The sequence below is a fragment of the Octodon degus genome, unplaced genomic scaffold (genome assembly GCF_000260255.1).
Source record: "Octodon degus isolate 3935 unplaced genomic scaffold, OctDeg1.0 scaffold00052, whole genome shotgun sequence".
NCBI lineage: Eukaryota > Metazoa > Chordata > Mammalia > Rodentia > Octodontidae > Octodon > Octodon degus.
In genome coordinates this window covers 1,255,203-1,265,711 of record NW_004524628.1, presented here as the reverse complement: position 1 = coordinate 1,265,711, position 10,509 = coordinate 1,255,203, and the positions used below count along the sequence as shown (strand labels likewise).

General features: G+C 45.6%; 1 pseudogene; it reads left to right on the top strand.

The window, feature by feature from the left end:
* Nucleotides 1-939: 939 nt before the first annotated feature.
* LOC101575960 lies at nt 940-1,502 on the top strand (annotated as a pseudogene).
* The last annotated feature ends 9,007 nt before the right edge of the window (nt 1,503-10,509 follow it).

Sequence of the window (10,509 nt, the reverse complement as noted above, 5' to 3'; positions counted from 1 at the left end):
ATCCATCCATCCATCCATCCATCCATCCATCCATCCATCCATCCATCCCTTACAATCAATGCTTTCAGTAGTCTCTTTTAAACACTTCCTAAATGCTCAGAATTTGTAGATTCTTCTCCCTTCCTACCACTACATTTTCCTTCTCCCGTTTCATCAAGATTACTTAAATCATCTGTGAATTGGGCCCCTTGATCACCATGGAAACTTCATCTGCTCCCTATTAGACCAGCTATGGAATTTTCTCCATGAAGCAAATACAGTGCCGTCAAGCCCTTAGCCAGAATCCACTTGGTTCTCTACTTCCTGTAAGGAGAAGTCCCAGCTCTGGGGCACGTCATGCAAAGCCCATCATGGGGTCACCTTCCCTCTTCCCCCCTCCATTCTCTGGTCTCCCTCAAGTATTTGGAGCTCCTTGGGTGTCATATGCTTTCTTGCCTTAGTGCTTGTGCACGGCCTTTTCCTTCTGCCCAGAAACCTCTTCTTCTTGTTACTTGACCACTCAGTCCCTCCAGACTCAGCTCATGTCACTCCCTCCATGACATGTCCCTTCCCAAGCACCCAATCAGTGCTGTGTGTCTTCAACTCCCTTGGCGAAGCTGAAGCCATCTCTGTGCCCTATTTGCTCCTCTCCCTTTGGATTAATATATTCCACATCCCAGGGTGGGGCTTAACTCTTTCATCACCATGCCTGGCTCCATGATTGCTGGCTGAATACATCAGTTAAAGCGGTGGTTGTAATCTGTCATAATCCTCTTGCCTTGCAGTATCAAAAAGCCGTGTCCCAGGGTGTTGTACTCACGGCTGCTGTCTGGTGCTGCCTTCCCCTGACAGAGAAGCACTTCTTTAGGAAATAATGTTTGGGTTCAAAGAGAGATTCACCAGCCCAGACAGAGGAGCTGAGGTCAACATCAAATTTGAAATATTTAAACTATTTCCACAATGCAGACAACTAAGTGTGTTGTTGTGGGCAATGGTGCTGTTGGTAGAACATGTCTGCTGATATCTTATACAACAGACAAATTTCCATCTGAATATGTACCAACCGTTTTTGACAACTATGCAGTCACAGTCATGATTGGTGGAGAGCTATACACTCTTGGGCTTTTTGATACTGCAGGGCAAGAGGATTATGACACATTATGACCACTGAGTTATCCACAAACAGATGTATTTCTAGTCTGTTCTTCAGTGGTCTCTCCATCCTCATTTGAAAATGTGAAAGAAAAGTGGGTGCCTGAGATAGCTCACTACTGTCCTTTCTTGCTTGTTGGGACCCAAATGGATCTCAGAGATGATCCCTCTACTATTGAGAAACTTGCCAAGAACAAACAAACCTATCACTCCAGAGACTGCTATAAAGCTGGCCGTGATCTGAGGCTGTCAAGTATGTGGTATATTCTGCACTCACACAGAAAGGCCTAAAGAATGTGCTTGATGAAGCAATATTGGCTGCCCTGGAGCCTCCAGAACTGAAGAAGAGCCGCAGGAGTGTGCTGCTGTGAACAGCTCTCCAGACCCCTTTCTGCACAGCTGGTGCCGGCATCATACTTACAGCAATGTTTAAATTGAACTAAAGATTAAAAATTAAAATTTGTTTCTGCAATAATGACAAATGCCCTGCACCTACCCACATGTACTCAGGTGACACAAGGCCAATAGGTATGCCCCCCAGCCTCCCAGTACTGGTTAATTTTTCTGACAATTGTGATTGTCAGAAAAGTGATCAATACTAGTTTTTGTTTTGTTGTTTCAAAAAAATTTTTTTTTGAAATAAGGCATAAGTTTGATGACCCTGGAACAGACTAATTTGAATTATTGAAGCTGCTTCTTGGTTCTACTGGAGAGTAATCTGGGACATCTTAGTGTTTTTTTTTTTTTTTCCGTGTGTGTATGCGTGTGTGTGTGTGTGTGTATTTAATTCATTAACCAGTAGTCAGCCCTTAGGGGAGGAGGATGGATTGATTCTACATTTCACTTCCTTTCTAGTTTAGAAAAATGTGTTTCCCACCTGGTGCTCTCAGGAAGGAGCATAGTAAATGCCTCATTTGATAACATACTCCTTTCTGAAAGTTGCCTTTTCTCTCTCCACCCTTGAGTATTTGATGAAGCTCATGAAAGGGGGTGGAAGCTGTCTTGCCCCTCCTCTTTTCTAGGATGTACTGTGTATGTGACTCTGATTTTCAAGGAAATTTGTTTGCCATTTGCTGATTTTTGATAATTGTACTATTTATTTATTTATTCTTTTGCGGAACTGGGGATTGAACTCAGGCCCTTGCGCTTGTCAGGCAAACATTTATTCTGCTGAGCTATCTCCCCGGCCCCCATTTGCTGATTTTTAAAGTTTTTGGAAGTTAATTTTAACTTCTTCCATTGATAATGAAGAAAAGTGTTGCACCTTTTGAAATACACCAATGGATTGAGTTTGTAATTAAAAAGTTTTTTCCCCTGTCAGTCATTGTCTTGTATGCTTAGCACAGATTTGCAATTCAGTTGGGTTTTGTGTTCCTAGATTCCAGTGGAAATGTGAGGGGTGATGCTACAAGACAGATGCCTATGGGATAACTGGCACCCCTCTTTCAGGTTGTGGGGATGCAAGACTGCTCCTTAAGAAGCTGTGGGTGGACAGGGGTGGGGAGAACTTAACAGCATGGGCATCAGCTAGGGGGATCCCCTTATTTCTGTTTTCCATATGAGGAACCTTATAGCAACTGGTTGAGGCTCTCTAGTTTAATAAAAATCATGCAAGGAGTCTTATGAAGACTCTTAGTGTTAACAGGGACTTTATCAGCTTATATTCATTGCAGTTTCCAGTTTTTAAAAATGTTTGGATAATTTTTCACCTCCTCCAAATCCTAATTCTTGTAGATTTCATTAGTGTTGAACCAATGCTTTCTCATGTCTCCATCTTTGTATATGCATTCTTTTCAGATGTATTAAACAAACAAAAACCAGAGAGAGAGAGAGAGAGAGAGAGAGAGAGAGAGAGAGAGAGAGAGATTCACCAGAGTGTGATGTTGCACACAGAGTGAACAGCTCAGTAAATAGACTGATATGGCTGCAGTAGGTGAAACAGGAAGACTGAAACAGTCCCTAGCATGGAGTCGTGGTTCTGGGCTTGATCAGAGGCGTTGTCTCCTTGGAGAACAAGGAGAGACCAGAGATACAGTGGAGGATACCCTACTCCCTTGGCTTGAGTCAGTGTGTCTGTCATTGCCTGGGAATGCTGAGCCCTTTCTGAAACTCTCTGGGATAAGGAGATGGACATTCTGATCTGGTAGGGGTGGTGCCTTTGTCCTACAGTAAGCAGTAGTAGAAATTGTAGATAAACTTCTGAAGGCACTCCATTTCCCCCCAATGGCAATTTTGAAATGCATCCTGTGAGCCTTCCAAAATTCCTCAGAAAATTGTAGAAAGCTAAGAGGCCAGGCTGATGCATGCCAAGGAAAGTGATACAGAAGTGAATGGCTTCTGTCGTTCATTCATTGAGCACACTGAGCACCTAGTTTGGGGGGTCTGTGTGTGTACACCGGGGAAGGGTAAAACCCATGGACGACATGGTGTAGTTGTCCTTAAGAAGTGTTTGCCAATATCCACCATGTAAAGTAGAGCATAGCAAGTGCTCTGGCAGGCATATAAACAATTCAAGGGGAAGCCATGTGCCTCCTTCTTCACGCACAGGGGGTAACTGAAGTTGTTATGGCGACTGATCACATGATTTGGCTCCTTGGAAGTCCTCACCTGCCGGACCCTGTTGTAAGTTTTGTCTCTTGCACTGTGGAGAATGTAAGCCTTGGAATGTATTTTAGAGTCGCTTCAGAGTTCAGTGACTTTGGGTGGGAGGATCACGTCCCTGGGGCCTGACCGTTGAACTGGACTGCTGCAGCTGACTGGACACGTTTCCTTTCCTCCTCTCACTTCCACATGGGACCTGAGGTTGCTTGCTTAGTCAGGACGATGACCTTCCACGATGACCACATCAACAGGGGACTAGAATGGTAAAGGAAGACTGAGAACGGGGGAGGGGTAAGCTCAGAATGTCTTCTCTAAACTCATATCATTCCTGCTGGCTTACAGTTGACTAAGACAGATCCATTTGACTTTCCACAGGACACTCCTGCTTCAAGGGACTTCAAGCCATCTGGGACCTGTTGCTTTCTCTGCCCAAGTTCTCCAGGTCGCTTGTAACCAAGGACCGAGGCTTGCTGGCAGCAGCCTTCAATGCACGCCCCGACTTCTGGCTCAGCCTCCTCCCACCCCCAGTGGGCATTCAGGTGGAGTGTGGTGCTACCCTGCACCTCGGAGGAAATGAGGTCCTTGAAATCGCAGTGTCAGCAACGATGGGTAGCATGTGATCACTCAGTCCTTTTGCTATGACTTGGGGCCCTCTGCCTGCTGTCTTGTTATAAGTGAGCGCGTCAACAAGGGGACTAGAGTGGTACAGGATGCGTGAGTATGCGTGTGTGTGTGTGTGTGTGTGTGTGTGTGTGTGTGTGTGGTAAGATCTCTATGTCTTCTCCAAACTCCTATCACTCTTGGTGGGTGACAGCTGACTACAACAGATCAATTTGCTCTCTTCCTGGCAAAGATTCCCTGCTTGACCAAGCTTCAGCCAGGTCCTGGGCCTTCTTCTAGGCTCATCTTTGCCCCCCCCTTGGCACCCAGTTTTACCAAAAAGCCCTCCTAATTCAGTTTAGCAAGATGACTCTCATTGATATCTGATTGTGCCTGAAATCCAATTGGATTCTTCCTCTTTCACCACCACCCAGGTGATATCTGGTCATCTGGTGTGTCTTCAGCAACAATCCTGTTGGGTCAGCTTAGCCAGGAACTCCCTAACCCTGGTGTTTCCTCTTAGCAATTTTCTATCCATTAATCCCCACACCTTGGTCTTCGGCTATGAGTTCCTTTTTGCTTATGTCATATTCGAACTTGTGAACAAACTTCTTTCCCCTTGCAAGATTCTATTGCAGTGTTCTCTACATCACATTGGTGAAGATCCCAAGTACAGTCCTCCTTGCTATGTGCTGACAAGTGTCACCCCATACTTCCTTCTTTAGCAATGCTGTCTTCAGACAACTCGATTTCAAGGAGTTAGATGAGTTTTGTGAAATCTGAGAAGTTTCTTGACCTCCTCCCCTCAAAGTTCGAATTTATAGAACATGCTGTTTTACATACATGTACTAACAGAAAGGACATTTCCTCCTATTTCTTTTAGGTCCTCATAAGAAAGACAGCAATCTTATGAGCAGGAAAATGGGCCGCCATCTCAGTGCCCAGAGAAGAACCTTTCCATTGACTCTTCTCCACATAACAGAGGTTCTTGGTGGTGTGTGGGGGGTTGCTTTGAATATGATGGGTGGGGAACATACCCTGCCCTGTTTGTCACCTGTAGACTCTTAGAAGGCAGCAAAAACTTACCCACATTTGTGGTGGCATCTTGCCAATGGTATGGACTAACAAATGGGCTGAAGGAGTGTAGGGTGCACTGGTGTGTAAATTGGAAAGGAAAAAGGGAGGATTGATGTCGTGTTGACCTCCCAGCTGGCTGTGTCTCAAGAAGTTAGTCAGCTTCCTGCTTGGAGATCTTCCTGGTTGTTTATGACATGCACAGGAAGACCAGTTCTCAGAGTGAGGATAAAAAAATAAACAAGGTCTATTCATGAAAGCGCCTACCAGAGATGGGCCACTGTAGACCTGAAGGAAATACTTATTAGCCTCTCTCTCTTCTCCTTTCTTTCCTTCCTAATGAGAGTGACTTTGTGTCACTGCAGCCATTGAATATGAATATGTGACAGTAATTAATTAACATCAGTGTGCTGAGGAGAGACATTCTGTTGTGCCAACCTCATGGCCTGCACCACTTTTTAAAATTTTTATTTTTATGTATTTCATACAGGGTCTCACTACACAGATGTACTCTTGTTTTCAGCCTCCCAAGTGCTGGGATTACAGGCACACACCACCACACCCAGTCTCAGTCCCTGTCTCAGCTCGACCCGGGGGTGGGGCTGGCACAGTGCCCTGGGAATCAATCCCTGGTCCCTGTGCCTGCCTAAGCAGGCGCTTTAGTCTGCTGAGCTGTCTAGCCGGCCCTGGCCTGGGCCACTCGGGACAGAGGACATCTTTCTCAGTGAGCACCATTAGCAGTGTCCTGAATTATCACCCTCATACTCTGAAAACATCAATTATTTGCTCTTGACAGAAATTCTCATCCATCAGCACCCTCCCACTCTATCTTTCCTTTTGATTTTTGGCTTATTTCTTCAACTTAATTTCTATGATCTACTTCTTTACCACAGGCAGCTAAGTTAGGTAGAAATCAACAGGCCATCATCCAGGGCTAGGACCCTGAGGGAGTCAGTGCAGGAGGTGAAAACACATCACAACCGTGGCTAGAGCTGTGTCTGCTGGAGGCTGGGCCTCAAGATAAAGATGCAATGACCAAGCCCACATGCCTGCCTGAGCGTAAGCAGTAACTTGAGACTGTGCTGTGATTGATACCACCTGGTCCAGTAAAGTCCCTAGATATCAGTCACCCAGGTGGATGACCAGAACATCGGGACCCGTCTCTTTCCCTGAATGCCCCTTGTTCTTTCCTTGTACCCTTGCCATGTGATTTGCTTCTGCACTGGGTCAATGTTAACTAAGTGGTTAGACTTGTATCCTATAGCTTGACTGTAGTTGGACCCATGTTGTCACTTTGGGGTATAAATTGTCCCTGACAGAGGCCTCAGGAGCAGCCCACTTGCAGGACCCCTACTGTCTCTCAGGAGCTATCACCCAATAACCTTTCTATTCTTAACCTCCTTGTCTTTTGGAATTCATTCTTTGATTTCAGTGGACACGAACCTGGCATGTCTGACATCTAGCAGGTTGACAGTTGTGCTTTTCTGTACCACCTGCAACCACTTTCTTGCTGGTCTCCTCAGTGGTCTTCCGCTTTTTACTTCATTGCAATCACTTGAGAAAGCCTGATGCTGGGTTGTGCTGATCATTGATTTCCCCTGCGTCTCCACAGGGGCTGCTTGGGGCAATTGGAGGAGTCGCCTCACCTCACAGATGGTGATTGTGAGGCTTCTCATCACATCGCAGATAGCTTTGAATAAAAATTACTTCCTTTTAACCAACAAGAAATGGCCTCTTGTGATTTGTTTGGTCGGGAGGCAGCAAATGGAACTGAGCAGCTCATGACCTTCTGTTCACTCAGGCCCTGAACCTCCTGCTCATTACAGTATAATAAGGAATTTGTCGGTCTTTATCCCAGGTTCCTGGTAAGGGCTCTAAAACCTACTACGTTTCTTGAATGTTAGGAGTCTCACTGTTGTGCTTGTAAGTTCACGCCTACAGGGCCTCTAGCTTCAGTTGCACGTTTGGAGAGTTGGGGTTTTGAGCCACTTGACGGCAGCCCATCCTCCAGATCTCAGGCAGGAAATGGGCTGTGGAGGGTGAGCTCAGTCACATGGCCATGGATTTGACCAATCTTGTTTATGTAATAAAACCTCAATGAAAACTCTGGAAATTGGAGGTTGGAGTAGCTTCCTGTTTGTTGACAGCTTCCTGTCCCCCACAGAGATATGCTGGGAGGTCGATGCGCCCTGATTACTGAAGGAAGGGGCACAAGAGTGCAAGTATTTTCCTGATCTCTGCAGCTGGCTAAACCCTTCTGATGTGTGTCCTTCATAATAAAATGTAATGATGAGTATAGCACTGCCTGAGTTCTTTGAGTCATTCAAACCAATTAATGAACCTGAGAGGGTTGCGAGGACCCTTGAACTGATGACCAATCATTCAAAATTGGGAGTGCCTTTGGGGACCGCTGAAATGGCCCTGGGAGCTGAAATAGGGACAGTCTCACTGGTGACCGCACTCTTAACTTGTGAGGTTGATATTAACTACGGGTAACTAGAACAAAACTGAGTTGAAATAAACCAGTTAGGGCTGCCACCCCTTAGCTGGTTCACACTGCTTCAGTGTCTACTCCCCACTCCCCTCTGTGATTCCTTGCTCATGCCATGGGTTGGATGGAGTGTGAAGGTGGCCCCCAGAGGCTCACGTGTGGGGAGCTTGGTCCTCAGTGTGGTTCTGTCCTCAGTGAGGCGTGGCCCTCAAATCATTGGGAGCACACCTCCAGAAGGAATTAACGCAGTCCCCCTGGAACCCCTGAGTTGGCTCTCCTGAAGGAAGCAAGTGGTAAAGACTTGAGTCTGGGCTTTGAATTCCACATTGGCTTCCTGTCTGGGATGTGATCTCTTACACCTGTACTTGTCCTGCCACTGTGATGCCACCCGCAGGAGACGCTCACCAGAGCTAAGCTGATGCTGGTGTCTGGACCTTGAAACTGTAGATTATGAGCTAAACAAATTATTCTTTTTAATAAGTAGCCTGCCTCATGTGTTTTATTACAGTAACAAAAACATGCTGATGTATCCATGGGTGTCTAACTATCCCCCCAGATACCTGGCAGGGTCACCTCGTGTCTTCTCCTTCACCGCTCTAACTCCATATTTGATCCATCATTACATCTGGCTCCTTCTTCCACTCACAAATCCCACACTTCTGGGCATCTGTGTCCTCTTTCTCTCCTCCTCTACTCTGGACGATGACCTCCAGCTTACCTCCTCAATGGTCTCTCTGCTGCTAGTTGTGTGACTCTCTGACCAATTCTTCACCCTGCAGACAAGGTGGTATTTCCCAAATCCTGTGAGGCCTGAGCCTTGTGGAGCCCGGCCCAGGGTGGATGCCAGTGACATTTTTGCTAAATGAAGGAATGAATGTTATATGTGGCTTAAAACCCTAAACCGTCTCTTATGACTCTTAGGTTTAAGCTCTCTGGCACATCTTAGGCTCCCTGGCCTGGCTCTTGCGTAACCCTCTGGCCTTGAATATTTCATACTTATCCTCTCTCTCCTTGGTACACCTTTTCCCCCTTGGATTTCAGTTTCTATGGACCTTTTTCTGCCCCACCTACCTTATGGTCCTGTCACTTCCTGCTCCACCTACCATGCAGTTGCTCCATTTATTGCACTTGCCTGTAACTCATGTCCACCAGCAGTTTCTCAGTCCACCCGTTCTTGGCACCACTTGGGTGTGACCACACGTAGAGTTTTACAGCTCTATTTTGTGTAATGTGATACTTTGTTGTGACGTCATTTTCATCTCTCTAATTTTTGTTGAGGTTGAGAGTCTTATCAAACAAAGATCAATTAGCCATTTGTAATTATTCTTTGGTGAAATACTCATACTCTCCCCTGCCCCTGCTGGGTTCTTTTTCTCACTTGTAGGAGTTCTTCATACATTCTACAAACCAATCTTTTGTGAGATGTATAAGTGACAAACATTGTCTTCCAGCTTATGGCTTTTCACTTTTTAATATTGTTTTTTCACTGAAAAGAGCTTCCCATTTAAATGAGATTCAACTGTTCAGTTTTTCCACCCTCGGCTTAGGCTTTGGTATCTTGTGCAAGCAATGTTTCCCAGCCTTAAAAATCACAATGATGTTCTTTTATGTTTTGTCCTAATAGTTTTCTATTTTTTTTTTCTTAAAGTTTTGCTTTCCTCGTTCAGGCAGATTTCACATATACTACATTTAATTTACAAGTTTCTGTGCTGGAGAGCAAGTTCCAGGAGGATGGGAGACAGTAATTTATTTCCTATTTTGTTGCCAGGACTTTGCACAGTGAGAGACACTCAGGATGGGGACAGGGAGCAAATGTTCCTCAACCTGTTGCATGACTGCCTGACTCAAGGTAAGAAGAAGTGGAGCAAGAGTTCAGAGGGAGCAGGAGGAAGCTGGAAGAGGTGCAGGAGATAGAGTAGGGTAGTTGTCAGTCCAGGGTCTACACTGAAATCACTGGGAACCCTCAGGCAATGCTGGCAGTGCTATGTCCCAGGATGTCCTCTTTGCCTCGTTTGAGGCACTGTGTCGGCACATATGAGCTCAGGTCTGAGGGCCACAGATTTGGAGAGACAATAATAGGTGGTCAAGGACACAGTTACTGATGTCAACAGACTTGGGCTTGAGTTTCAGCTTTGTCCCTGACACTGCTGTGTCCTTTTGCATTTGTTTATCCTGTTTTCTTTAATCATGAAGTGGGTATGATGAGGTCTACCTGTTGCAGTGATGGTTGTGTAAGAGAGGGTGTGTTTCTGGAGTGAAATATGTTTTAAATGAATTAATAATTGATCATGTATTTCCCATTTTCAAGGATGGGTGACATTTGAGACAAACTTTGATGGGTGGGTGAGATGTGAACAGGTGGTGATCAGGTGAGAAAGACCAAGAGGTGGAGGGAATGTAAGGAGTGAAGGGGCCAGACTGGGAAGAGGTGCCGGGGACAGGAGGCAGGCCATTAGTACCAGGTGGGGGCAGAAAGATGGAGACTGTAGTATACAATCTGTGACCAGCAGGGCAAATCCAGCCAAGCCTGGTGAGTTACATGATGCTTATGATTTCTTTTCTAGATTAAAAAGGAGAGAGAAAGAGAGAGAGAGAGAGAGAGAGAGAGAGAG